We start from the raw sequence: 26,104 nt of genomic DNA on the forward strand, positions 1-26,104 counted from the left end.
ATCTTGGCGGGGAGGAATATGAATTTTAAAATCTAGTTTTGGTTCTCTTTAGAGTGATCTGAGAACTAGAAGACTGTGAATCCTTTGGAAAAGGGGATTAGTAAAAGTAACACCCTGAGAGAGTCTCAGACTTAATCCATGTGCTATCAGAAAGACTGCTCCATCACAGCTGCAGCCCATCAATGATACACTCAACAGCTGCACAAAACTGCACACTACAAGCCAGAGACTGAGAAGTTCCACACCACCTTATTAATTTAGACACACCTGCAGATATAAATATATACAGGCATTTTTATATGGAACCATACATGAGTATCACACAAAGCAATTACAAAACAGACACAAAGCAGGACTGGTTTTTAAACTGACCGCTGCGTCTGCTATTCAGAGCCCCGGGGAGCAGCGAGAGGAGCCCTTGGGATCGTGCGGCAGCGGCCGGAGGAGGCGGAGGGGCTGCGGGGAGCGGGGAGGGCGGCGCTGCCAGCCGGGGCTGCTCGGGGAGGAAACGCTGCTGCTCCAGAGCTGGAGAAATCCCCCCGCGCGAGCCGAGAGGAGGGAAGTCAGTCACCTGGCGGTGAAGGACAGTAAAACAGGGACGGAGAGGGAAATCTCTGCCTCTCTCTCCCTTCTCTTCTGCAAGAGATCCACCTCCTGTTTTCCTCCCAACTCTTCCAGCATAACCTTCAAAGAAGACCATACCGTACAGACTTTCTTTTATTATATATATATGTGTGTATATATACTTTACTATTGTTATTACTATAGACTATCTTTAGCTGCAAAACAATTTTTGAGCCTATGCAGGACTTGGGGGGATTTTGTTATCTTGCCAGCAAAATTGTTCATCGCTAATGTCTTGCGCTCACAGGGTGCTAAATTAGCTACCAGACTACTCTGGTAGCATGACGGAGAAAGGCTTTTATCATACACTGTTCTCTTCAGTTTGAACACATTTGCTTGAAATTTGCTGCATGATGCTGTCCAGGGAAGAAGGATTTTTTCCTCGGGATACAGCGATTCGCCGGCTTCTGAGCTTATTGCAGAAGGAAAAAAATAATCTTTAAACTGAGTGGATTTTTTTTTTTTGCCGTCTCCTTTCATTGCCAGAGGACGCGAATCTCTTTCACCAGGGAAGGATCACCTGTCGCTTTAATCCTTAAGGGAGTTATTTTTTTTAAAAAAAGTGAAATATTTTATTTATTTATTTATTTATTTATTTATTTATTTAAACCGGTGGAGGCGTGATCGCGGAGAATGAGACTGAGGGGAGCAGCCACGGTTTGGAGGACAAGGCTGAGTTTAGGCTGGAAACTGACAGACTAGATTTCCCCCCTCCTCCCCCTTTTTTATCCTCCCCCCCTCTTTGTTCCTCTTCATTTTTTGGCACAACTTCCGTAGTTTCCAGTCCGCTCCGTTCAGTTTCGCTCTATGGACAGATCAGCTAACCTGGACACGGAGGAGCTCAAGGTAGGCGACCCGCCGGGTGCCGTCGCTGTGGCAGGGTTGGATCCCCGCTGCCCCTGGGCCGCGGGGGCCGCGCGGGGCGCAGCGCGGGGCTCCCGCAGCCCGGGCGGGGGGCGCGCACGGCGGGGGAAGCGCGGGAGGGCGGCTGCCCCAGCCGAGCGCGGCTTCCCTTCCGCCGGCGCGGCCCACAGCATCGTCATGGCAGTATTAATAATAATAGTGGTGGTGATGATGGTAGTGCTGGTGGTACTGCCCGTGTGCTCTCGGCTTTGCATGAGCACTGGGGACAGCTGGGAGGAAGCGGCAACTGACCCGCGCCTTTCCCGGCAGAAGTTGGCTCCGAAGCCATTCTGGCCTGGGCATCTCCTCTTCTTCCTCTTTCTCCTCCCCTTGCCGCCGGGAGCGACGGGGAAACCCTTCCCCACCCCTCCACCCCCCCTCTCGACTCGCCCCCCGCGCGGCGTCCGGTTCCCTCAGCCGAGCGAAGCTGAGGCAGCGCCAGTGGGATGCCGAGCCGCTGGGCCGCGGCCCGGGGGCCGCTGGTACAATCAAACTTTGCATTAGGACGGTGCGAGCTGGGAGGATTGTTCCCCCCGCGCCCCCCGTTCCAGCTCTGGCTCCCTCCTCGCTGAAGGAGCATGCCTGAGAGCGTTGAGCATGCTCCTTTGCGGAGACAGAGCCTTCCTACACCTGCTGCCAACCCGCCCGGCCCTGAGCGGAATTTGGCTCAAGTCATCATCATCATCTCACCATGATACTAGTGATAATATTATAAATCTCTCTATCAATCTATACGCGGTAAAGAGGGTGGCTGGCTCAGGAAGGCAGCAGAGAGGGAGCGGGCCCATGGGGCGAGCTCCGAGGGGCCGCCGAGCCGGAGTGAAACGCCGGCCGTGCCGGAGGGGCGGGACACACATACACCTCGCCGCGGTGGCGGCGGAGGTAGCGCAGAAGGAGCGATGACAGGGGCAGGGGAAGAGAGTCTTCCTTCGCCGCCTCACGCACGGCCATCCGCGGGACACCCCCTCAGGGCGCCGGCTTCCCCGCGGCCGTGGAGAAGGGCTCGCCTTTGGGAAGGTAAACTGGCGAGCGCTGAAGTGCTGCTGGGAGCTCCTTTCCTTTTCCTATAAACAAGATCTGAAAAGTACTGAATAAATGTATTCACACCCCCCTCCCCCCTTGCTCGGAACTCCTACTAATCTTCCCAGGGAAAGGCACCCCAGGACTGCAGCGCTGTTTGAGTATTTGAGGTGACGGAAGCGCAGGGGAGGAAAGCCCATAAAACGATTTGCTTGAGAACCGCTGATCGTCACAGCGCTTCCAGGGCTTCCCCGCCGCAAACGCTGCCTGCCTGGGCTGCCCGGGAGTCCTCTCCCTGCTGCCTCAGCCTTCACAGTCAGCTGTGAATCCTGTGAAATTCACAGCTGCGTGAAAGGCAAAAGACGAGTATTCCGATTAAGCGGGAGAAAAGTTTTATTGTACTGGATTATTTTTAAAGGGGTCTTTAAAGAAAATATCTGTACGCTACAAGAGGGCAGCACTTCGCAGGAATTGTACGTAAAACCTGAGGCACGTTCCGCTGTGAGCAGAGCATCCAGCCGAGGCTGAAGAGCAGGGGTTTTCCAGTTATCCTGTAGTTATCTGCGCTGCAGTTACGACGCGTGTTGCAGGGTGTGCAGGCTGAGCGACCTTGAGCAAGGAAGCAGCTGAGAAGTAAGCACCGGCACTCTTCCGCTCATAAGGATGAGAAGCGCTTCCAAAGGAGGCATTTCTGCAGATGCTCTCAGGGTCTGGGCAGCTCTCTGGGACCAGCCGCTTTGGCACGATGCACTTCCTGGCTTTCCCGGGTGTTTTATTGACGTGCGGCCGCCGGGAGAGCTCCCAGGCGCCGGCAGGACGCCGCCGGAGCGGGAGGCGCCCCGCGCGGCCGGCAGGGGGTGGTGCGGGCCCGGCCGCCAGCCCCGCGCCGCCGGGAGCAGCTCCCGCCGGCAGCAGTGGGCGTGCCGAGCCCCGGGGTGCAGCGGCTCTGCACCTCGAGGCCTCCGGGAAACTGGGCTTTCCTCTCAGTGCCAGCCGTTCAGCCGCTCTGCCAGCAGCAGGAATGCAAGGTGGGGGGGTAAAGCTCTTGGCGGGTCTGGGAAGTTCCCATCTGGTGACCTTGCTGTAATTAGGCATAGTAAAGAGCATCTCCCACTCTGCTCCAAGTCGTGAAAGCTTTCATCAGTTTCTGGGTAGTTTCAAGGAGGGGTGAAGTGCTCCACTGCTTTTCTCCTGGGCCGAGACAGCTCCTTGCCAGGCCAAAAGGACAGTCAGGGCACACAGATAAGAGGCAGCCAGGAGTCCTGAGATGCCGAGGGAATTCTCTCCCACACCACGCTGCGTGGAGGGCTCATGTCAGGAATGTCAAATATGGTAGCAGCTTGTCGCAGCAGAGCTTGACAAGAATTTTGGAGACAGGCTGGATACTCTCTTCGTTGGTACTGGATTTCCTCTGCTATGACAAATATATGCCAGTAAGCATAAAAAAAAAAAATACTGACAACTTCCCTACCAATAAAAAACAAATGTGTAGTCTCTAGAGAAAATAGTAATAATGACACTGAAAACATATGTTATATATAAAGCTTCTATACACCTCAAATCATTCAAAATCTTTGTGTTATTTATTGCACTGATTGGAATGAATTCTGAATTATTTTTGTTGATAATAGACATTTTGAAAGGTGATTTTGTGAAAAGCTCGACAAGTATCATGTGTGCAACACCTGCTGATGGAGATAGGTGTGTTTTCCCTTACTAGTCCGTGCATGAAACCCTGAAGAAAGTAATCAGTATGGAAAACAGAGACTGCTCTTCCAGAGGTTTTGAGCTGTTCTGGTTTTCCTTTGATCTGTTTCATCTCTACCAGATGCATACAAGAACTTTCCTCTGGCTTTTTAACTCACAGGCCTGTGGGGTTTTTGTTTTAAAGGAGTAGTACACAAACTAAATAATTCTGTCATAGTTGCATTGTAGTATTTGGTTTAGTGTTGTGAAGGGCTTTCTGTTACCAAATGTCTATGCAAGTCTTTACCTACGTTTTGAACATCCATTAAACTGTGTGGTTGTATGAATATGATGAGTTTTATAGGACTCTGTAGTTTGTATATGTATATAAAAGATGATGAATTAACTTATTTTGCATTTAGTGTATTTAAAAACTATGTTGAGGCATGTAATTGCTTGAAATTGAACATCATTTGCAGAGAAGAGTTAGGAAGCATTTGTGTTTGCTGGACCCTGTTGACTTGTGATTTGCATTGACATTGGATGGATTATTACAGATTTTGTCCTTCACATTTGGTCATTCATTTGACATATAATACCTCTAATGTGTATCATGACTGGGACATCATAACACCTCTTATGTTTGTTTAGCAACCACAATTTGTGTATAGTCCTAGAGGGAGATAGTATTCCTTGTAGTGTGTAAACCACACAAAAAGTGTGATACTTCTCTGGAAGAAAGTTGGTTTGTAATTGAATGTATGATAACAGTGAGATTATTAATATGACGGATTAAAAACATCCTGGAAGTAATTTAGTACTTGAAGGCACTGGTTCAGTGAGAATTCTTCATTAAAATCCCAAAATGTTTGATTAATTGTGTGCTTAAGTGTCTTGAAATTGCTACTTTTAGTATGCAAAAGAATTAAAGACTTTATTTCTGAATCATCTTGTAAATATTAGCTGATTTTTTTTATTCAGCTCATGAGAGAATATTTATAGTCTGTTTACAGTTTTACATTTCCTGGTGATATAAAACTACTGACATAACGTAGCATGAAACTGGTCATGGTAGAGGTTTTTGTGACAATAGTCTTCCAATGTAATTTATATAATTTGTAAAATAGCTGATAAAGAAATTCAAACAAGGAAACCACAAAATTTTAAGCAAGGGGTACTTTTATGGTCTTAAACATGTAAATCACTTCAGTATTTAAGTTAACAGGAGAACTAATACCCTGGGGAATTCTGTAATTTTTATTATTTATTTATGTTTTAAAAGAAGGAGCCAGAGAAGTTAATGTGCTTGGTGTGGTGTGGGAGGACTTTTGATGAGTTTAGGTAGGTGGTTTTATTTCTGTTTAAAGTCAGTCACTCCATAATAGAAAGTGTAGTACTCCATAATACTCAACAACCTCTTATGAAAGTCTGTTTCATTCATTAAAGTCTTCTGCTTGGGACATGGGCATCTTAGTGTGGATATTAAGGGATTTGTCTTTTTAATGCAAAACCTTTTCTCTCCTATCCTTCTTTAGTACGTCCCTCCAAGAAACCTTCATGGTTTACTAGGGTCCTTTCTGCAATACTCAATAAAGACAATTAACCTTTGCATTCACACTCAAAGCATTCATCCTTTAAACCATTCTTCATGGAAGGTCAAGCTAAAATGGTTTAAAGTAATATACATGCAAATTTCTTTTCTCTGTGTTTCTATTGTGGGATTTCTTCTCCATCTCTCAATATGTATAAAGACTAGAAGTAGTTCAGGAAACTGGAGAGAATTCTATGCATAAAATACAGTTGTTCAGCAGACATAGAAAAAAGGTCAAGACAATGGCAGTGCTCTTGCTATACACTTTAGAAATCATTCTTGTACTCTCACTGCAGACAATCCGTGTAATCTGTGACCGAGCTTTTTGACATTGTACATTACAGCTTTGCTAAGCTCAACACTCTTTAAAAGGAAGGTACATCAAAATCTGAATGCTTGGGTAAAGGGAAAAAATTACTTCTTGTTTCTCATGGTTTTGGGAAAAATATTGTGTTTTCCTCTGCCACTGTATTTTGCACTTAAAAAATAGATGAAAGAGATTTACATAAAGGTTAGCAACACATTCTTTCTTCTTGAACTGGAAGAGGTTCTGTGTGATGCTGCTGTAAGTTTCTATAGGTCTGAATGTAAGATTTGGAGACAATGTATAACTCATTGTAGACCCTTTCAAAGCTAAATCTGTAATGTGAATACACATTTGTGAGTCCCAGTCATGCTTTTGTACTACTTTCCTTAACCTTTTGGAGTTTGATACTGTTTTCCCATCTTCCTGATAAGGCCAGGAGTAAGATTGCTTTACTTAAAGTGTTACAGCAAAAATGTTACAAGAGACATTTCCTGTGAAATCATTTCACCCTGTAGTATTTTATATAAATTTTGTAAATCCATATCTAACATAGTTGTTCTGTGTCCTCTAAAGATACAGCATTCCAAAGGACAAAGATAAGGATTCAAATAAAAATAATACAAAAGGCACTCTGGGTTACGAATAGACACTTTTCTTATTTTGGCATGGAAGTTCTCCTTAGGGAAAGTGCTGTCATTTTCTTCTCTCCTTCAAAGAAACCTGGAGAACACGGCTTAGATGCTGTACTGTTTCCTTTATTTTGAAACACTTTGTACATTTAAAGAGCTTACAGAAATGTTCTTAACGCCCTGTTGTACTTTTGACTGCAGCCATGTATAATGCAGAATTACTTAGTCCAAGAAGGAAGACACATTTATCTACTAAGCCATCTGATCCTTTGCTAATTCTTAGATATTACAGGTTAACTCTTTGATCCACAACAAAATCCTTCTTTGTGAGGAAAGGTGTTGTGAGGTTGCTATCCATGAGCACTGGGTTTTGTTCCTTGTTACAAGAAGGAATGACTGTTGGCTAAGCCACAACAGTGAGAGACAAAAAATGTGAGGCTTTATTCTCAGCAGTATTACTGCAGCTAATCACACAAGGCCAGATTTACAGAGCTACTGAGTAAGTCAAAGCAAGCTTCTGGTGCTCAGCAACTTTAATAAAAAAAAGTGTTCTTTCTGTACCTACCTTATTATACCTCTAGCTAACACATTAAGGAGGATTGTGTGATATAAACTCTGTGTATTTGCAGTTGAAAAGTAATAAATGAGGACAGAGTATCTTTTTCTGCAATTTAAAATTATTGAATCACTGCAGTTACATCAGCAGAAGCACATCAGTGATATGCCTAAAAATTGGTTCCATAAGCAGTAGAAAGCCTCAGCCATAAAAATCTGGCCTTCAGCCATATATCTCTGTTTTAGCAGTTCTGTGCCGTCCATGTGGGCAGCATGGCCTGGAATTTATAGGTTCTACCTTCCTGCTCCTACAACTCTTGAACAAATTATGTTAGTAAACAGAGGCTGCCTCTAACGAAAAATCACATCCCTTGCAGTTTGTATTAAGGTAATAGTGTACATTTAATGGTAGCACATAGATTGAAAGCAGAATTATTTTAATTTGTGCTTTCTAAATGTATTGTTCTTCGTACCATTATCAGGGTGGAGAGTACAAATTGTTGGATCAGATCCACAAAGACATTTTTGTTATTTTCAGTGTTCAGGATGGGGATTGATGATACTTCAGCTTTTCAGTTGTGTAGGTCATCTTCTACATAAAATTGTTCATTAGTTATTTTGAGTGGAATTCAAGAAAGGAGGAAAACTTCTTCACTTCCTATTGAACACAAGCAGTGCAATTGCCCAGGTATGCTGAGACCTGTAGTTGAGAAAGTAATGCTGTAAGCCACTGAAATTACAGAAAGCATTCTTTCCAAATGAAGTTAATTAGTAATACTGATTTTTATTATTTCTAGTTATAGCTAGTCCACATGCACAAAGCACTCTGTAAAGCTCTGCCCTTTAAGTGAAGACAAGTAAATGAACTGTGTTGAGGAAGGTTTCATGTTTGCTCAACTTAGGCTTCCATTTGATAGATTTCCAGCATATGTGAAACAAAACTTCACAAAAAAATGAAGAATCAATAGAACCTTTGCTGCCTTTATAAGCTGGGAACTTTCTGAACATAGATCAGCAGATGACAAAGATTGAAAGGCAGTCTAAAACTTCATGAGCTACCTATAATAAAGGGGAAGAGAGCTAGTTGAATTAAGCCTCAGAATCTGAGTTTTACATCACTTTCAGTTTAAAGCCTTATATTGGAAAAGGTGTTAAACCTGAACTCAGAAAGGTGCTTAGCTGCCACATGTCCAGCCTGCCTGCTCTGTGCTGAGGGGGTCAGGGCTGGGCAGCCCCCTCTCCACTCTGTCTTTCCTGATGGCACTTGAGGCTTGGCCAAAACTTGATTTGGTTGTAGGTAGCTTTGGAAGTAGTCGAGCTATTACTAGGTTCACTAGGAGAGTTCCAAGTCCTGTTTTCCAGGAACATTCATTATTTCCCTTAGGAACTGCTGCAGGGAAGGTGCCTACAATGCAACAGAGACTCTGAGCTGTAAAGGAATCCACAGAGACCCCACTTCACCCACAAGACATGAAGTGCTTCAGTTTTTTCTGGTCATGCTGCTTAGGCAGATCACACTAATAGTGCATTTGCTTGCATATTTACCATCTGGATTAAGAGGAGTATTTTATGATTTATCCTGCTTTAGGGCCATTGATATCCATCCCCCAGATATACTGAATTCTCCTAGGGACCCCAGTGAGGGTGCTCAAAGGTGATTTCTTTGCAAACCTGAGTTTAGCACACAAAGAGTGCTAACCCCAATGGCTTTCACACACCTGTGTCTTTATTTTAATGTGGTTTTTTTTTTTTTTTTTTTTTTTACTATTAGCTTAAACTACATATATCTTAAACAATAAAAAGAGACTGTAACTACTTGGAGGGGTTGTTTCTATTTTGAAGATTGACCCAGTTTTCTGTATTTAAAGTGATTGCGTGGTCATCACAGTCCTGTGGAACTTTTAAGGATGCATTCCATACAGAACATTCTGACAAGGTCCTAAGGCTTCAGGAGACACATAAAGATTCAGTCTGTGCTTTTTTTTTTTTTTTTTTTTGGTAATTTGTCTTGACTAATTCAGGAATTCCCCTGCTGAGCCGGCTGGCTGTTGTAAATCCCATTCACCACATAATATATGTGTGAGGAAGGAAGTTGAATAATCTATGCCTCAATAAATAGCAGAGAAAACTTCAGAATGCATTACAAACAGACTGGAAGTTTTTTCCAAGAAGATTACTTAGCCTTAAAGCTAAAACTCATGGCATCATTTATTACTATAAATAATTTGAGAATTCGCTCTGAATAAGTACAAACTAGGAGACACTCTCTATAAAAATCCATTCCTCCAAAATGACACAAAATCTTAACCCTCTCAGAAGTTTAGAACAGTTAAGTCAAAAAAAACCACCAAAAAAAAAACCCCAAAAAAACCCAAACAAACAACCACAAACCCAAACAAACAAAAAAACCACCCCCCCCCCAAAAAAAAAAAAAATTGGGATCAAGAGCCATCTATGTTTTTTTTAGCTTGAGTCATCACCAACAGATGGTAAATTACTCTGTGGAAATCACTCAGCTGAGTTATTCCAGTTTATGGAGTTCCGAAGGCATTTATCCTTAGTCCTAAACTCTAATACTCTTTGTCACAACCTCAGTTCCCTCTGAACGTTCTGACAAGTACCAGCACACAGGCTTGTGTGTAATTATGCATTTTGTTACAGCTTGGTAATAATTGTCTTCCCTTTTATTTCTTCTGAAACAATAGGATCTAGTCCTAGCACAAGACTCCCTAGCTGTGTCAAGCTTTATAGGTTGTTGCAGAAATAGCTGGCAACAAGTTGGTATTGACTGTCACTTCCTGTAGGACTTGAGATGACATCTACTATTTCAGATACACATCAGTTTAGAAATATTCTATGTGCCATTTCCCAATGATTCCTGCAGTTCCTGAGCAGACGTGAGATGAATGCAAAAACTGTCCATCGTATAGACTCATGTTCCCACTTAATCTTCCTGCAGAGAAAATTATTCTTCTGTTTCATCAATGTTTTATTAGATTTTCCGGAAAAAGCTGGCAGAAGAATATAATTCTTCAGAGACTAACAAGTTACTTAGAGAGTGCTGTTTCCCCAGTACTGGCGCTGACATTGTCATTTCTGTAAGTATATCTTGTTTTCAGGAGAGTGAGTTGCTATTTTTAGAATTGATCTCATACCTTTCTTGATTTGTCCCCCAACTCACTAGGTGCAAGTGAATATGTGATTGGAAAATGATCTCTCTGTTCAGAAGAGACCTCTCTCCGGTTAAGCTCCCTGTTTTGTTCATTATTATTTTAGATGAGGTAGATAACATTCACTGTTCATGCAAATATGTCATCTCAGTCTAGTGAGACCACTTGCATTATTGCTTAATGAAATTATGAGATTGTGAGTAGCGTCTGTGTCTCATGATAGAATCTCCATCATACTGCTGACAGACATAAAACACAAGGCACCCTTTGCTGAGGTCCTGCCTATCCTATTGAACTCAGACTTTTGCAAGCCTTGATCAATCAATGAATGTACCTAGTAGGCAGAAAATTGCAGCTTGATGAGCAGAGCGGAGAGGGAGCACTAGGGGAGCTGTGTTGAAGCTTATCACTTGATATGTCAAGAGTTATAGATTATATTGAGTAAAATTTATTTTGGTTTTGGGTGTACGCTGCAGCATCAGACTGCAATGCTATTATTTTGTAATAGACATGCAGAGCTTGCCAATTGCAGTTTTAGAACAGCCAAATAGAATGTAAAGATTTGAAGGTGAAAGGGAAGGCTGAGGGGTGCAATAACAAATGGCAGCACAGTGATGGAGTGCTGAGGTGCTGACAAATTGGATCAAAAGGGCTGTGCAGCTCTCTGCACTGTTGCTGATACCTCATGGACATATCTTAATTATTCACACATTATTACTATATTTTGAAATTTTTAATTGAAAGCAGAACCTGGTGTTCTGTGCTAATATTGCTATTCAGTAAGTAATGTGTTTGTGGCATATACAACATTTGAAGCATGTGGAAAAAAAAATGAGTGAAATTTATTTGTTGAGGTGCTAGAAAAATCAAACTACTTACTCAGGGGCAGAGGAAGTGATTGGGCCAGAAAAATCTCAGAACCTATGAAAGCAGATGAAATTACTGTCCCACTGGAATGTTACCACTGAATTGGTATGCAAAATGTTTTATGGTTTACTTGCAGTTGACAAGGCATCTTTGAGCTTGGACTCATTTACATTTTAAATTATGGATTTCTTTAATAATTGATAACAATGCCAAAATATCCTGTAGCATTGATACACACTTAATGCATCTTGTGACTCCTCCCAGATAGAGCCAGTAGCATGAAGAAGGAAACAGGAGAGATAACATGCCAATCTACTGGAAGAAGCCAATAGCACCGTGTGCGCCCAATGAAGGTGCCTTCCATTGTCTTACCAAAGTCAGTTTGACACAGTTCTGTGCTCTTCTCTCAGCATCGTTTGGCTGCCAGCCAGTTGCACAGATTGACTGTGCAATTTTTCTACCAGAAATTAAGTGCCATACATTTTCATTTTAGGGGACTCAAACACTTTCAAACAAAACCCAAAATAAAATACAGCTGACTCAGGAGTTGTGCAGAGGTACTAAGCTCTGTTGGGGGGGCTGGCAGTGGCAGCTGGTAGCTGGAGCATCTTAAGTTGGATCATCCCTCATAAAGCAGAATGGTTGTAAGAGTGTTAGGTGCCCATTCTGTGTGTCATATTTTCCAGACTTATGTATGCTGAGTTGCCACTACTGATATTATTCCAAAATGTGGCCCAAGAATCAAGAATGAAGAATTCCCAAGAAACTGGCCCTCATGCCATCATGAGGGCAGATGTTTGGATCACAGTCCACAAAGTGCCTGCTTGCTGCAGATGGTTATGATGACAGTTTTATTTCTTGCTTTTATTTTATTATTTGCCTTAATTTTTTTCTTCTGATCTTATAAACTGAAAATAAATTGTGAAAGATTCACTATGAAAATACTGTTTTCTACATGAGGAAGTTAAATAGTTATTTCCAGTTCAAATAAACCCCACTTCCGCTTACCTTGCAATGATTTGGTGCTCACTCACACCTATTTTTACTGCAGTAACGTACAAAGAATTGTTTTTTTTTTGCTAAATGATTATCTGAAACAGATTTAAATGTAACCTTAGAGCATAAAACATGAAACAAGAAAACAGAGTCAAACTTTTAAACCAATCAATTTTATTCTGAACATAGCAATTGCTTCTGCTGTCAGCAGGCGTAAAGTTTACAGCTGTTGGAAACTTATAAAAAGTCGGATGTGTTCCTGTAAAATGCCTTGTCAAGTGCAAGCCAACCAGACCACACATTTCAAGAACCAAACATCTCCTTATTTTAGTTTCTGTAAGGTTTGTGTTCTAAACACCTGCTCAGAAGTTGTTACAACAATGTGAATTGAACAAAGAGAAGGAAATGCTCTATTCCTAAATGACAAAGAAATCCTGCTTATTGCCTTTCTGAACTGCCTCAGCCAGAATTCACAGGATTCAATTCTTTATGTCATGGGGAGCCAAGGCCTGCCTATATCCAATGTTCAACTAAGGTTAATATGGATGTCTTTGTAATTATTACATCTGAGTAAAACTAATCCTTATATCAATGCAAGTTATATCACAATTATATCTTAATGACAGATACAACCCCAGCTTTTTATTGAAAAAAAATACGTTCTATGACCTTTCAAGGGAGTTGAAGACAGAAGAAGGAATAATTATTTGTCTGCTTAATTTGTTCAATTTGAATCTAGAACCAATTAAAATAACTAATGTTTTAAAAATCTACCTTTAAAAACATACCTTTTAAAAGAAAGGTAAAATTGTAATAAATCCCTCATGCAACAGTCTATATCCCTATCAGTTTGAGGGGTAGTTTGCTTCTATGGCACCTTCTGAAAAGACAAAACTAATGAAAACCTCAAACCTGTGAACTTTCACAGTCCAGGGCTAAGGATGAAATGGTAGTACTGTTTACTGGAATAAATCAGGTGCTACTAACAAAATTTCAATACCAAAGGTTAATAATATCATCATCAGTAGTTCTTGGAAGAGACTTGGCTGCCTAAAGGCGACCTAATTTTAAACACTGAGACAAGTCAATCAGTATACACCTAAAAATATGCATTGAGGGCTGCAGTTTGCATACCTTAGAGGCTAGCTTTTTCTTTCTGACCTGTGAGATCTTGAATTCTTTTGTTTGCTTATTGAGGAATGTTGGCCCAGGTGCATTACTTCGTGGGGTATGGGTGTGCTTGTTGGTGGTTACTGGGTAGAGACAGAATTTCCAGAGGAAGTACAGGGTACTGAGAAATAGCCTTCTACTCAAGATTCCGTGCTTTCTGTCCTAGTGTTAAAACATCTTTCTCACAAGACTTTGTCTGGGGATAGGGGCATGTTGATGATCTGGAAATGTAAATGTCAGCTCGGCCAGTGTCCATTGACTGCCGCCTGAGAGGTTAGGAGGTGGGCCTATTTCCCATATTTACATTTTGCAGCACCAGAACTGATAGCCTGTAGCATTTTAAGTGGCTAAGGGCACAGTGGAAAGCAAAATACTGAGGTGTCAGTAAAGCTAGCTCAGTGCTTCTGGGACCACTATCCTGGATCATGACTAAATGGATGTTTCTGATTTTGACCAAATGGCAACAATTTTGGCAAGACTGTATCAAGGACAAAAAAAAAAAATCCATAGAACTTAGACTTTTTTTTTTTTTAATGTCTTTTATTAGCTCCATGTGTCATTTTGTGTTTCATGGTGCAGGTAGGAACCTATTTTCACTTGACACTCTTTGTTACACTTTGTGCTTTGACTACGCTCTGATTAAATTAATTATGTGAATATTCATATAGGCTGGTAGAAAAAGATTTGTTCATGATCACATTCATGAGGGTGAATTACAAAAAGTATTATTTCCTAGCCATCTATTTTGACTGTCAACCTCAGAAAGAAAATAACTTGTCCTTTTAAGTCACATGGAAGGATATAATTTTTGGGTGATAGAGTATACTTACCCATTGACTCCTGGAAAGAAATACAGTAACCTGATTTGAGATGTGATGTAGAACATAATGAATACAGGGAAATTACAGTTTATGAAGGGCATTGGTCTCTAAACTTTTCTGAACAGTTGTTTTGAAAGGTTGTCACTAGCTAGTCCAAATAATTCATACTGCAGCAAAATATCAATGAAAAAAAAAAGTTGGTGACAAAATACCATATCAAAGAATCATAGATTAGTTTGGATTTTAAAGGGCCCTTTTAAAGTCATCTAGTCCAACCTCTCTGCAAAGAACAAGAGTATCTTCAACTGGACTAGGCTGTTCTGGGCCCAATTGAAACTGACCTTGATTGTTTCCAGGGATGGGGCAACTAGCACCTCTCTGGACAATCTGTCCCAGTGTTTCACCAATCTCTTTGTAAAAGACTTTTTCCTCATATCTAATCTGAATCTTTATCACTCATCTATCCTTCTTATAAACCCCCTTTAAATACTGAAAGATGACAATAATGCTTTTCCAGAGCCTTCTGTTCTCCAGGCTGAACCTGTTTCTGTTTCAGCCTGTCCTCATCAGAGAGGTGTTCCAGCCCTTTGATCATTTTCATGACCCGCTCCAGCATGTCTGTGTCCTTCCTGTGCCAAAGGATGCAGATCTGGATGCAGCGCTTCAGGTGGGGTCTTGTGAGAGGGCAGCAAAGGCCCTGGTGGCCACGCTGCTTCTGATGCAGCCCAGGATGCTGCTGGTACTCTGGGCTGGGAGCACACATGGCCAGTCATATTCATGAGATGCCTGTTGCAGGTCTTCCTCCAGTTCTTCCATCTATGTGTACACACACCTGTGTTTCTTCCTGAAGAAGCAGTATGGGATAGGCAGACTCATCTGAGGTGATCATCAAGTGGACCATGCCTCAGCTGTGAAAGAGGTTACAGTAAAGAGATGCACCCCTGAGTCAGGGACTGCCTTGCCTGCCTTCTGCCTAAGTCCCTCCACCACTGAGGTTTCTTTGGTACAGAAATTGATTGTAAAATTAATATATTGCATCACGTTGTTAAGAAGTTTAAAATTTGCTTCTTGGAAAGACTTCTGGTTCCTCTCTTCTCTAAAAAGGCAAGATCTGCTTGAGACATTTGCTTTATCGGCGCAATTAAAGGGATAGCATGTTCTGTTTTCCAAATACGTGAGTGAGAAAATACTTATCTTCAATGGCTTGCAGTTGATAAGGATAAAGAGGACAAAACATAATTAGTACACTACAGGGTTTTGATTCTGTTTATTTTTATTTTTCATTTTTTTTTTTTACCTTACCTTTTCTGTTTTAGCTTTGTGGCCCTTCAGTATTTTTCTGAAAAACTTCCCTAAGTAAAAGATTTTTGCTGAGCAGTTTGATGATTTAAGGTACTATATTAGCTGAACCAATAAAGCCATTGTTCTCTTTGAATTCTGCTTTCCTCTTAAGTATAATAATTAAGTCCTCTTCTAAGTAGTGTATGTATTAAAAAGTATCTAAATGTACATATACAGCCATATGTGTGTACAGCTTTTATAGGACTGTATTTTTCTTTTACTCTCAAGTCTTAAAACTTTTTGCCAACAGTGCTTTAAGAAGTGTGCTATTGTAGTTATAGACTCTCTTGGTTTGCGTCTGATTTCATAAGCACTCGTCAGGACACTCATTAATTTCAGTAAAAAGAGGTGAGATTTGCTGAGATTTTCAAGACTGAAAAAGTTGTGCACTGCATTGTGATATGGTATGTTTTTAATAGAAGAAATAGTCAAAGAAACAGGTGGGAAACATTTTCCTATGTTATGATTGGTGAGATTGTTACCAGATTTATGCTCATGGACCTTGTTGCTGTCTAGAGGCTTTCTTATATACTCCCTCACTGATGGCAGCAGAAGTTCAGTCAACTCATAGAACCAGGGCAGTGTGTGGGTCTAATTACTGCAGCACTGTGTGTGTACGTGACAATGGGCATTTTGTAGCTGAGAGGAAGACAACAAAGGCAGTACGCATCAAAATTCAAAGGTCTTGAAAATAATGGTCAAGGGCACCTCAGTTTTTAGTAACTGCTATAGCCAATAATCACAGTGAGCACATTTTGATTTAATCTTTTCTCAGCCAGTATCTTCCTGAAGAGACAGGAGGCTTGGTTACCAACCCACCTCCTGCTCTGCAGTGTGCCAGGGACAGATTGACCCATGTTCCAGGGGAGGTGTTGGAGGGCAGTCCTGGCTCTGCTGCAGCCACGGCTCCCTGTGCTGCAGTGCCAGTGTTTCTTCAGCTGCCTGTGCTAGGAGACACTTCTCTTCTACCTTGTGAAAGAAAAAGTAACTCTGCTGAAAAGACAGTGAGATCTCAGGCCATATTAGTTTCTCTTATGATATCTGTAAAGAAAGGCAGTCCCTGTTGCTGCATTTCATTTGGCTTGAGTCCCACGAAGCATTTTCTTTCTCAGAAGACTAAGCTTCAGCTCAGCTTCAACTCGGAAGATCAATCCCAGGCCTATATTTTACACCTCGTAAGTAGTTATAGTGGATGTAAGAAAATGTAGGCTAGCTATCAAAATAAGGGGCAGTGTTACAGCTTTTGCAGCCATGTAATCAAAAATATTCTTTCCTTTTTTGCACTGAGCCACTTGCAGTCTGTAATAGACCGAGAAGAGATTTTATGTTTCCTTTTCCCCCCTCAGTTTCCAGCAAGGAAAACAAGTGCTCTGCTTCAGCAAGTGAATCCACCCATGCTTGTGATACACATACAGGCTGTGTGTGAGAATTATACCAATAATTACTATTTAGAAGTGCTCTGCATGCAGATGCCACAATAGGGCATTGAGAATGCGTCACATAGTTATTGGGAAACACAATAGGAATCTTTCTGTGAGTGAAATAATTATATTTTAACCACGTTGGAACCAAATAATCTAGCTAGCACTAAGTCTCTATTCACATGTAAAAAAATAATTTATGCATTGTAATACACCCTTGTTCAAATAATTGTGCTGGAATATTCTATGAAAGTTTTTAAGCAGCTCTGTAATAGCCATACTGTTGAGTGACAGCAGTATCATTGCTAACCTATAGAAGTATTTCTAACCATGTGCAAATTTGTCCTGTATTCCATTGTAATTTATCACAGTGTTTTCACCTTCTATGTATTTCAAGGGAAATTATCTTCACTTGAAATGCTTCCTTAGCCCAAGCAGCTCCATGCATAGATGGATGTGTTGGTGCAGGAGAGAAGACACTGTGTGTTGTACAAGGTCCCACATTTGTAGGAGAGTGCTGGAAGGCCGGGTGGTTCGGAGGAGAGCCTCAACATGGGGAGGATTGCTGTTCGAGGTCTGTTTGTCTGGAGAGGCACAGTGCTGGGTAAGGCAACCACAGGCAGCTCTCAAAGATCTCCTGCCCATTTGAAATACTTTTAATGAAGTACTTCTAATGAAGAACCTTTTTTAGCAAAGTGTAAAAAGTGTAAAAATCCTCTCATAAGCAGTAACTGAATAAAGAGAGGATGTGTTCTTCTCCAGGAATGGAAATATTCATCCAATATAATAATATTTAGGGAAATACTTAACCTGTCTTTATATGGTGTCTCCAACTGTCCATACTCCTACAATGACCCATTATTTGTTTGATGTGCTGCAGCTGTTCTTGTGGTCATAAATAAATAAAAAACATTGCTTCTAGTGCCTGCATGAGTGTCTTGAAACAGTAACATCATCAAAAATACACCCTATCCCCCCTGCCCCCCGTGAAAATCTGAATAAGCTTGGCCTGTTTAATTTAACAAACAAAGGAGACTTGATAGAATGCAGGGCAACTTCAGCATATTAAAGGACTTCCTTGTAGTGGAGAAGGAAATAATAATAGATGCACAGGGTATGTGCATATCCCCATCAGGCAAACAAATTTATAAAAGGGAGCATGATTAGCTGCTGGAGTAAATTTACCAGGAAAGAGATGAATTGTCAGTCTGTTGATGTTTATAGGTTGAGACTGAATGCCTTTCAAGATGATATGCCTAAAGCAGTCATAAATTATGCTTTAGTCTAATTTATGTTGCCAGCTTAATGTGAGTAAATAAGGTAAATGGGTGAAATAAACCTGTGACATTGAGAATAATCCAATTGTTTCTTAAGACATTAAATATCTGGAAAAATGGAGTACTCTCAAAGTCTCTTACTAAATCATTAGCAAAATGAAGCAAGGTTTGCAAGTGCCATAAACACATTTTCAGATGGACTACAGAGTTTTTAGTACGTACATGCAGAGATTAATTTTCTCACTTTTTATTTTGACCTAGGTTTTGTGGAAAAGATATAGTGCATGTCTGAAGGTAGTGTAGCCATGCCAAAATGAGTTGCATGTATGTGCTACACACCTTTGAGAGGTGCATATGTATAGTATCTAAATGACAGTCATGGCTTGAATTTGATTGCATTTGTTGTGAGGATCAACTTCATGACTTTCTCAGAAGAATTTTAGCTGTACAAAGATGTAAAAAAGTAGACTTGTAGAATATTACCTAGTCAAAAAGGCTTAGCATCATCTTTTGTTTGGAAAATCAACACTCCTATCCTGCTAGAATCTACTAGAAGATGTTTTCAAATGGTAATAGTATTCTAGGCAGAAATCCAGAGCATTATATTTGCTGCCTGAGACTGTAATGTCGGAGTTGTAATATATTCCCTAATTAAAAATATCATGCACAGTAGTGATTTTATTATTCATTTATTATCTGGATCATTGAACTAATCTGAAGAAAAGCAGCATTCTCAGGGGTACAAGTGAAGAGGTTCCCTTTCTGTTTTTGCAGCAAAAGGGACAATATTTTTTGTTTGAAAAATAAGGACTTCTCATAACTTGCTACACAATTATTGTTACATTTCAGATAAATAAAGATTATATTTCTCATCTGAAGGAACATTCAGGATTACTTTTGTGACATTTACGTTTTGTGGTACCTGGGTATTTCTTCATAAATGTAAATAAATAGGACATTGAGAAGCAAAAAGAAATATGAGATTGGACAATAATGTATAAAATTTAACAATCCTTAACTGTGAAACTACAGCTAATTTTCAATAATTTAGAAGAAATTGAATGACATAAATCCTAAAAATCAGAATCAGTTGCTCTCCAGTTATTTTCTTGTTGCAGCAAGCTTACAAGTATAGGCTTTAAGCTCACATATATTGTAATATTTTTGTCCATGTCAGTGACAAGTGGAGTCAAGCTGTTGCAGATTCAGGCTGCAGAGATTTGGCTGTGAAGCAGTAGACCCAGGTGGAGTCTGCAGGTCCCCAATTCAGTCCCAAAGTCATAAATTGACACAATCTTCTAAACGACAGAATACACTAGTGAATACTATACAGTATACAATATATAGTGTTTGAAATCCACTGTATACTTTGTCCTCATTTTCAGTTATTTTATGTATGATGCATGATGTTGGTCTGTTTTTTTCTTAAGCATCTATGCCTACCAATGCTACTTCTTCTGCTTCTGCTCTTCTGAAGTTTCAGGTGCTATCTATATTTAAATAACACTAAGCTAGAAAGAACAAAGGTTTATTTCTTCTAAATTTTATTAGATCTGCTTTACATTTTTCAACCTTCAACCTGATCATGTGTTTTGAATTTTTGTGGCTTTTTGACTACACAACTTTTAAATCTTTCCTACCTCAGCTCTCCAAAACCTTGAAATCAAGAAGGAAAAAATCACTTTACTGTAAAACATGCAGTCCCTTTTTAGTTTTGTAGTAACTATATACAGAGTAGCACTGGAGATTCAGAACAAATAGTTTAGAAAAGTAATGCCTGAACCCTAGAACTGAGCAATGCTGAAGTGACAATTGACTGGCCACTTTTCTTTTTTTAGATTTCCAGATGCTGAACCTCCTTTACTGGAATTAAAATAAAACATCAAGCATGTATATGTTCTCAGACGTCTTTCTTTTGGAAGATTACATTATTTGTATTGCAAGAATTTCTGCTCAGTTTATTTTACTGTATGTTTTTGTTGCACCATGGGTAATGGTTTTTGCTTTATACTACTACTTCATTGGTCTATACTACAAAAACAAATATCCATTTTATTATAATATAACCAAATTATTAATGATGTGCATGTAGCTGAGTTCTTGTTTTGATTTTGTCTATCTGAAACTAATTCATGTTCCAAACTAATTCTTTCAGACTGTTTAACTCATGGCATGGCATTTTATTCAACAAATGCAGCATAAAACATAAGGATTATGTAGACAAAGCTCAAAGGTAAACTCTGCTGACAAAACTTTCTTATTTATCTTAAAATTCTGAGCTGTTATACTTCAATAATTCTCTTTTATGCCACAGAATAAATCTAGAGTATTACACAGCATTTCTAAATTTTCTATTGAACAAAACACAGAACTTACATTGCCTTTTGATTTGGTAAGTGCTGTCTCACAAAGAAGTAATATGATAAAGAGAGAAGATTGCCTGGAGCCCAGTGTATGGTCATGGCCTCTAAGCACTTTGGTATTTCTTAGCATGAGTTTGCTAATGCACATTGATTCATATTGATATTCAATAATTCATATTGATTGGTGTTCACATATCATCAGTTTGCCATTACTCTACTCAAGCACAATTTTAAGAAGATTATCTCACCATACTTTCAGTTGGCACAGAGTACTTTTTCTTTCCTTGGAAAAAAAAAGTAAGCCCATGCAATACTGGAATAGAAATGCTGGTTGTAAAAGGTTACACAGATACATGTGTACTAAATTTTTTACGGTTTGTATGCTAATAAAATTAAATAAGAAATTTATGTACATATATCTCTTAAATCCATTACTACATACAGCTTTACCCTCAGAAAAAAACAGATTAAGCCATTTGCTGTTGTCTAACACTAGGTCGTAAACAGCAATTTTTTCCCTTCACGATAAAGCAGCTTAATCCATTAATCCTTATGAAAAATGTAAATGTTTATATTAGTCAATTAGAACAAGGCTTTGTTGTGCTCTTGTTCTCTTTCTCTTTCAATATATACCTGATTTATTATTCAATAAATTTTGTCTTTTGCATTTTTTCTTTCTACACTATACCTTTGTTGCTTGATAATCCAGATTTCAATGGGTCATTGTCTGTTCTAATTGATACTAGGAAAATCCAAGTTTTATTTTGGCTGTAAATTTTAAGCAAATGTTATTATTTTCAAATCTGAATTTTTGTCTATTTTGGATTTTTCTAATGGAACAGCTAATAGTTATTGTTTGAAGGTTTGATGTTGTTCCTTACCCTAGCTGCCAAAACACACAAAATAATTGCAATGTCACCTGCATTAAGCTCCCCAAAACGCAAAACTGGGATGGAAACTTAAAATCTTGGTGTGGTGAGGTGAAAAATTCTTGCAAAATTCTAATTAAACAAAGGGAAGCCAGGGAGAATCATCTCAAAATGGTTTAAGATGATGTATTCTTTTATATGAAGTGAAAATGGAGGGAGGCATGTCTGCAAATACTTTGGAGGAGATGTTTAAGATCTAAAACAATCTTGTTAATTGGTGATTTGGTCTGTAAAGCAGGATGCACTTCAAGCAGGACAAATGGAAATTATCGCACTTCAGTAAAAATAATCAGCTGAGGAATGAAAGATGGAAACTGCCTAGCAAGCCAAAAAGTGCAAAAAAATTGGAGACGTTTTATTGAAGGCAACACCGGTTGTCAAATTTATATTGTTGTAAGGGGAAAAAACTCAGCCAAAGCCAGCACCTGGTATCCTGGTTTGGTTACTGCACTTCAAATAAAACATTGGCCAACTGAAGAGATTGCAGAGAAAAGCATGGTGATTGATCATGTTCAGAAAACACGACCTGAGGAGGAAGGAAATAATCTGCTTCCTTCATCCAGTGGCGTGAAGGAATGAGCTAATATTGGAACAAGGGATTTACAGACATTAAGACTTATTTTCAAGGATCCTGGGGCAGAGTGAAGACAGCTGTTGTGGAGTATTCAACAATATATTTTTTAGATAATTTTATTGAATGCCTACACAAAAGCCTGTGAGGGTGATTTTGTCACAGTTGATTCTGACTTAGGAGGAAGAAACAGATAAAGATGTTAGGAGATATACTTCCAGTTCGATTTTGTGTGGTTAGTGAATGAGGGTATTCCAGCATGGAATTACATAAGAGTAATCTTTAAAAAAAGAAATACAACAAAAACCAAACAAACAAAAAAACCCCCCAAACTGCTACTTTGAATTATTTGCATGGTTTTTAGTTTAGGATGTTTTAATTTTTTAATTTTGACCCTCCTTGAATAGCTTCACTTCATCTTTCATACAGTCTAATTCAGTTTATACTTTGCCAGTCAAACTGACATAAAAAGTTACTGCACATTGTACCTACACATTCTCTTCTGCATGATAGGAACTAACCAAAGAAATCTATAAAATATTATTTTATCTTTCCCTGCATCTCTGCTTAAAACTTATCCAGGCTCTGAAACTTACCCACTCTTCAGTAAGTTACATCCTTGAATCTTGTTAGAAAAATTATTTTGTTATTTCCGTGGAGCGAACCCTTCTCCCTGTCTCTTGCCCATTCTGTATTTATTACTTGCAGTGCAGCAGTATGTCTTTAGATGCATCGAGAATCTGAAAAATCTCTCAAAATACTCACTCAGGCCAAATGCCAATGTTCCAGCAGGAATGCCCACTAGCTTTTATCAATATTGCTATAAAATCCAAGTCTCAGTTACTTGAGTTTGTCTGTCAGCTGATTTATGTTTCTAGTCAAAATGTATTGAAAGCATAAAACGCAGCTGAATGGCCTTCAAAAAAAGTGGCATAAAATTGAAATGCTGAACATAGGAAAAGGGTTTTAATCTTACAGTCTCTTTCAGACTGCATTATTTCTACATTTTATTCTTCATTGGCCATGTTTTTAACCTTCTTAGGTTTTTTTGCCACTTTAGAAAGAAGTGTTTCCTTTGCTGTTTCCTTTGCAAGATTACCTTGGGAAATTAAATTTTCATATACTTTACTACAATTGACTCAAATTGTGCTTTGATTTTAGTTTGCCCTATGATTTTCTGTTGGGAAAATTCTAGAGAAATGAAACCAATGAAAGGAATTTCCATTTGCCAACCTTTCTGAATCAGTAATGACATCTAAATAACCCTCTCTGGTTCTTTACCTTACTCTGTTCTCCCAAGGTCATTGGAGTTCTTTCCTTACACTGCACCCCCAAAATCTTTGAAATTGCAGCCCAGTTCTGTGCCTGCCATTCAAAGCCACACCCACCTCACATTTTCCCTATTTTGTCCACCATGTCTGTCCCCACGTGCTCAGGTAGGAAAGGAGATCCTAGAACTAAGTCCAAAACCTGACTTTCATGCATCTCAGCATCTTCCCTGCTTGCTCTTTACATACTTTGTCCCAGGGACAACTTCTACTCAGCTACGATAAATCTCTAGGCAGAGGAAATACACTTATCCAATAAGCCTATATAGAACATGAGTTTTAGAAGCACATTTCTGGCAGAAAAGGTGGAGAAGAGTAATGAAAAAATGGGTCACAGGATTGCTAATGCAGAGTAGGACTTCTGTGTTGTATCACACATGCTTAATGACTTTAGCAACAAAAGCAAAAATGTTTTGCTTCCCAAGGCAGTGGGAGCATGGTATCAAGGAAAGAAAGGGAGAGGAACTTTTTTTTAACACAGTTCCTTTTTTATGGACGTCATGAACAAAAATATTCCACAAAACTGAATTTCTCATTCATGGCCTCTGTTTTCCACAGATGGATGAAAAGTGGATAATTATAAGTGAGGAAGACAGAAGGCCTGGTGCTGTAAGAACCATTGCTGTGAGTCATGAGCCTGGAGCACATTTCTTTATGACAACTTTGTATATCTTACTCTGTCCATGAGGTTATTATTCCACAGTAGTTATCAGCAGCACATTGGGTCAGTGGTGTTCCAAATACATTCTTTCCTAGTACAGAAGAAAATGATGTCATCATGGATATACCTTTCTTTGACCTTGGGGACTGCTTTAACTGGTAATAAATATTGAACTTGCATTTCAGACATACAGAAAGAATTAGAGATTGGAAAATATTTCTGATAGAGCATCAAGCTTTACTTACTCACTAAGTTCTTTTTGCAAAGGGGAACTAATCAGCAGGCCCATTATCACAAACAATCTTTCCCCTTTCACTACCTAAGTGTAATTTGCCAGCTGGTTGAAAATTTGATCATCCGTTACAGATTTATTCGGTTTTATGTTGTTGGACTTTTAAAAAAAATTTTTTTTTAAACAGACTGACATATTTCTTTTCACAGTCACAGATATTGAACTAGATTTTTGGGGCATGTTCCCATGTTTAAAAAACAGCCAATTCCCAGGCCATAAAAAAGTATTTTTCTCCTCTACTGGGAAAGAACCTCCTGCTCTTGGTTTATAATCTCTTTGTAATTTTATCTCCAAGCTTGTCTGAGTCAAATGCTTCATCCTGGCTCCCAGCCCCATGTATTGGTGTGGTGTGGCAAGGCTTTGTTAGATGGGGATCTACAGGAGTGGCTTCTGTGAGAAGCTGGTGAAAACTTCCTCTGCATCTGGTGGAGCCAATTGCAGCTGGCTCTGAGATGGACCCGCTGCTGGCCAAGTCCCAAGCACCTCTGGGATAATGTCTTTAAGAAGAGGGGAATGCTGTGGAACAGCAACAGGAGGCAGAGAGAGAGGAGTGAAAATATGGGACACGAACAGCTCTGCCGACAGCAGGGTCAGTGCAGAAGGAGAGGGAGGAGATGCTGCAGGAGCAGGGGTTCCCCTGCAGCCTGTGGTGCAGACCATGGTGAGGCAGCTGTGCCCCTGCAGCTGTGGAGGGCCACAGTGGAGCAGAGAGCCATGTGCAGCCCATGGAGGAGCCCAGCTGGAGCACGCCATTGCCTGAAGGAGGCTGTGAGCCCTTAGAGAGTCTGGGCAGGAGCAGGTTTGCTGTCAGGACTTGTGACCTCACGGAGGGCCCATGTTAGAGTAGTCAGGATTGAAGGCAGTGGAGAAGTTTGTGGAGGACTGTCTGCTGGTTGGAGAAGGGGGAGTGTGAGGAGCCCTGCCCTGCAGGAGGAAGAAGAAACAGGTATGTGTGGTGAACTGACTGTAGCTCCCTTTCCCCATCCACCACAGTGAAGAAAGAGGTAGAAAATTTGGGAGCAAAGTTAAGCCCAGGAAGAAGGAAGGGGTGGGGGAAAGCTCTTTTAAAATGTAGTTTGTATTTCTCATTACCCTACCCTTTATTTTGGTTCATGATAAATTAAAGCGATTTCCCTAAGTCAAGTCTGTTTTTCCCATGATGGTAGCTGCTGAGTGAGCTCTTCCTGCATTTATCCTGACCCATGAGCCTTTCATTATATCTTCTTACCTGTCCACATGTGGAGGGGAGATACAGAGCAGCGTTGATAGGCACCTGCCATGCAGGTGGCCCACCACACTCCAAACCCATGAATTTGTTGAGTTTGATTGAGGCATCAGTACTGATCAGTAGAAAAACTTTCTTAAAGCAGTAACAAACCTTTGTTTCACTCTGTTCAATCTATATTATACAGTTGTAGATTCAAAAATAACTTGCAAGATATAATTTTAGCAAATTTTTTATTGAAACAATTTAAAAATCAGAATATTTGATAATATTGCTGTTTCTGGTGAGATTTTGGAATGAGATGAATAAAAACAGAACAAACTCTACAGGGCATTGAATTCTTCTGCCAAGGTTTTT

The 26,104-nt window shown here is 40.1% G+C and overlaps 1 protein-coding gene across 1 annotated transcript in view; it reads left to right on the top strand.

Moving 5' to 3' along the window:
- Positions 1-1,439: 1,439 nt before the first annotated feature.
- The window catches only part of SGCZ (sarcoglycan zeta), a 386,465-nt gene continuing 361,800 nt past the window's right edge, over positions 1,440-26,104 (top strand). Inside the window, exon 1 of the mRNA XM_041402877.1 lies at positions 1,440-1,470. The gene's annotated coding sequence lies outside the window, so the exon portion shown is untranslated. The remainder of the gene's footprint in view (positions 1,471-26,104) is intronic.

This window comes from Onychostruthus taczanowskii, unplaced genomic scaffold (assembly GCF_017590055.1).
Source record: "Onychostruthus taczanowskii isolate IOZ18803 unplaced genomic scaffold, ASM1759005v1 scaffold2, whole genome shotgun sequence".
Classification (NCBI taxonomy): domain Eukaryota; kingdom Metazoa; phylum Chordata; class Aves; order Passeriformes; family Passeridae; genus Onychostruthus; species Onychostruthus taczanowskii.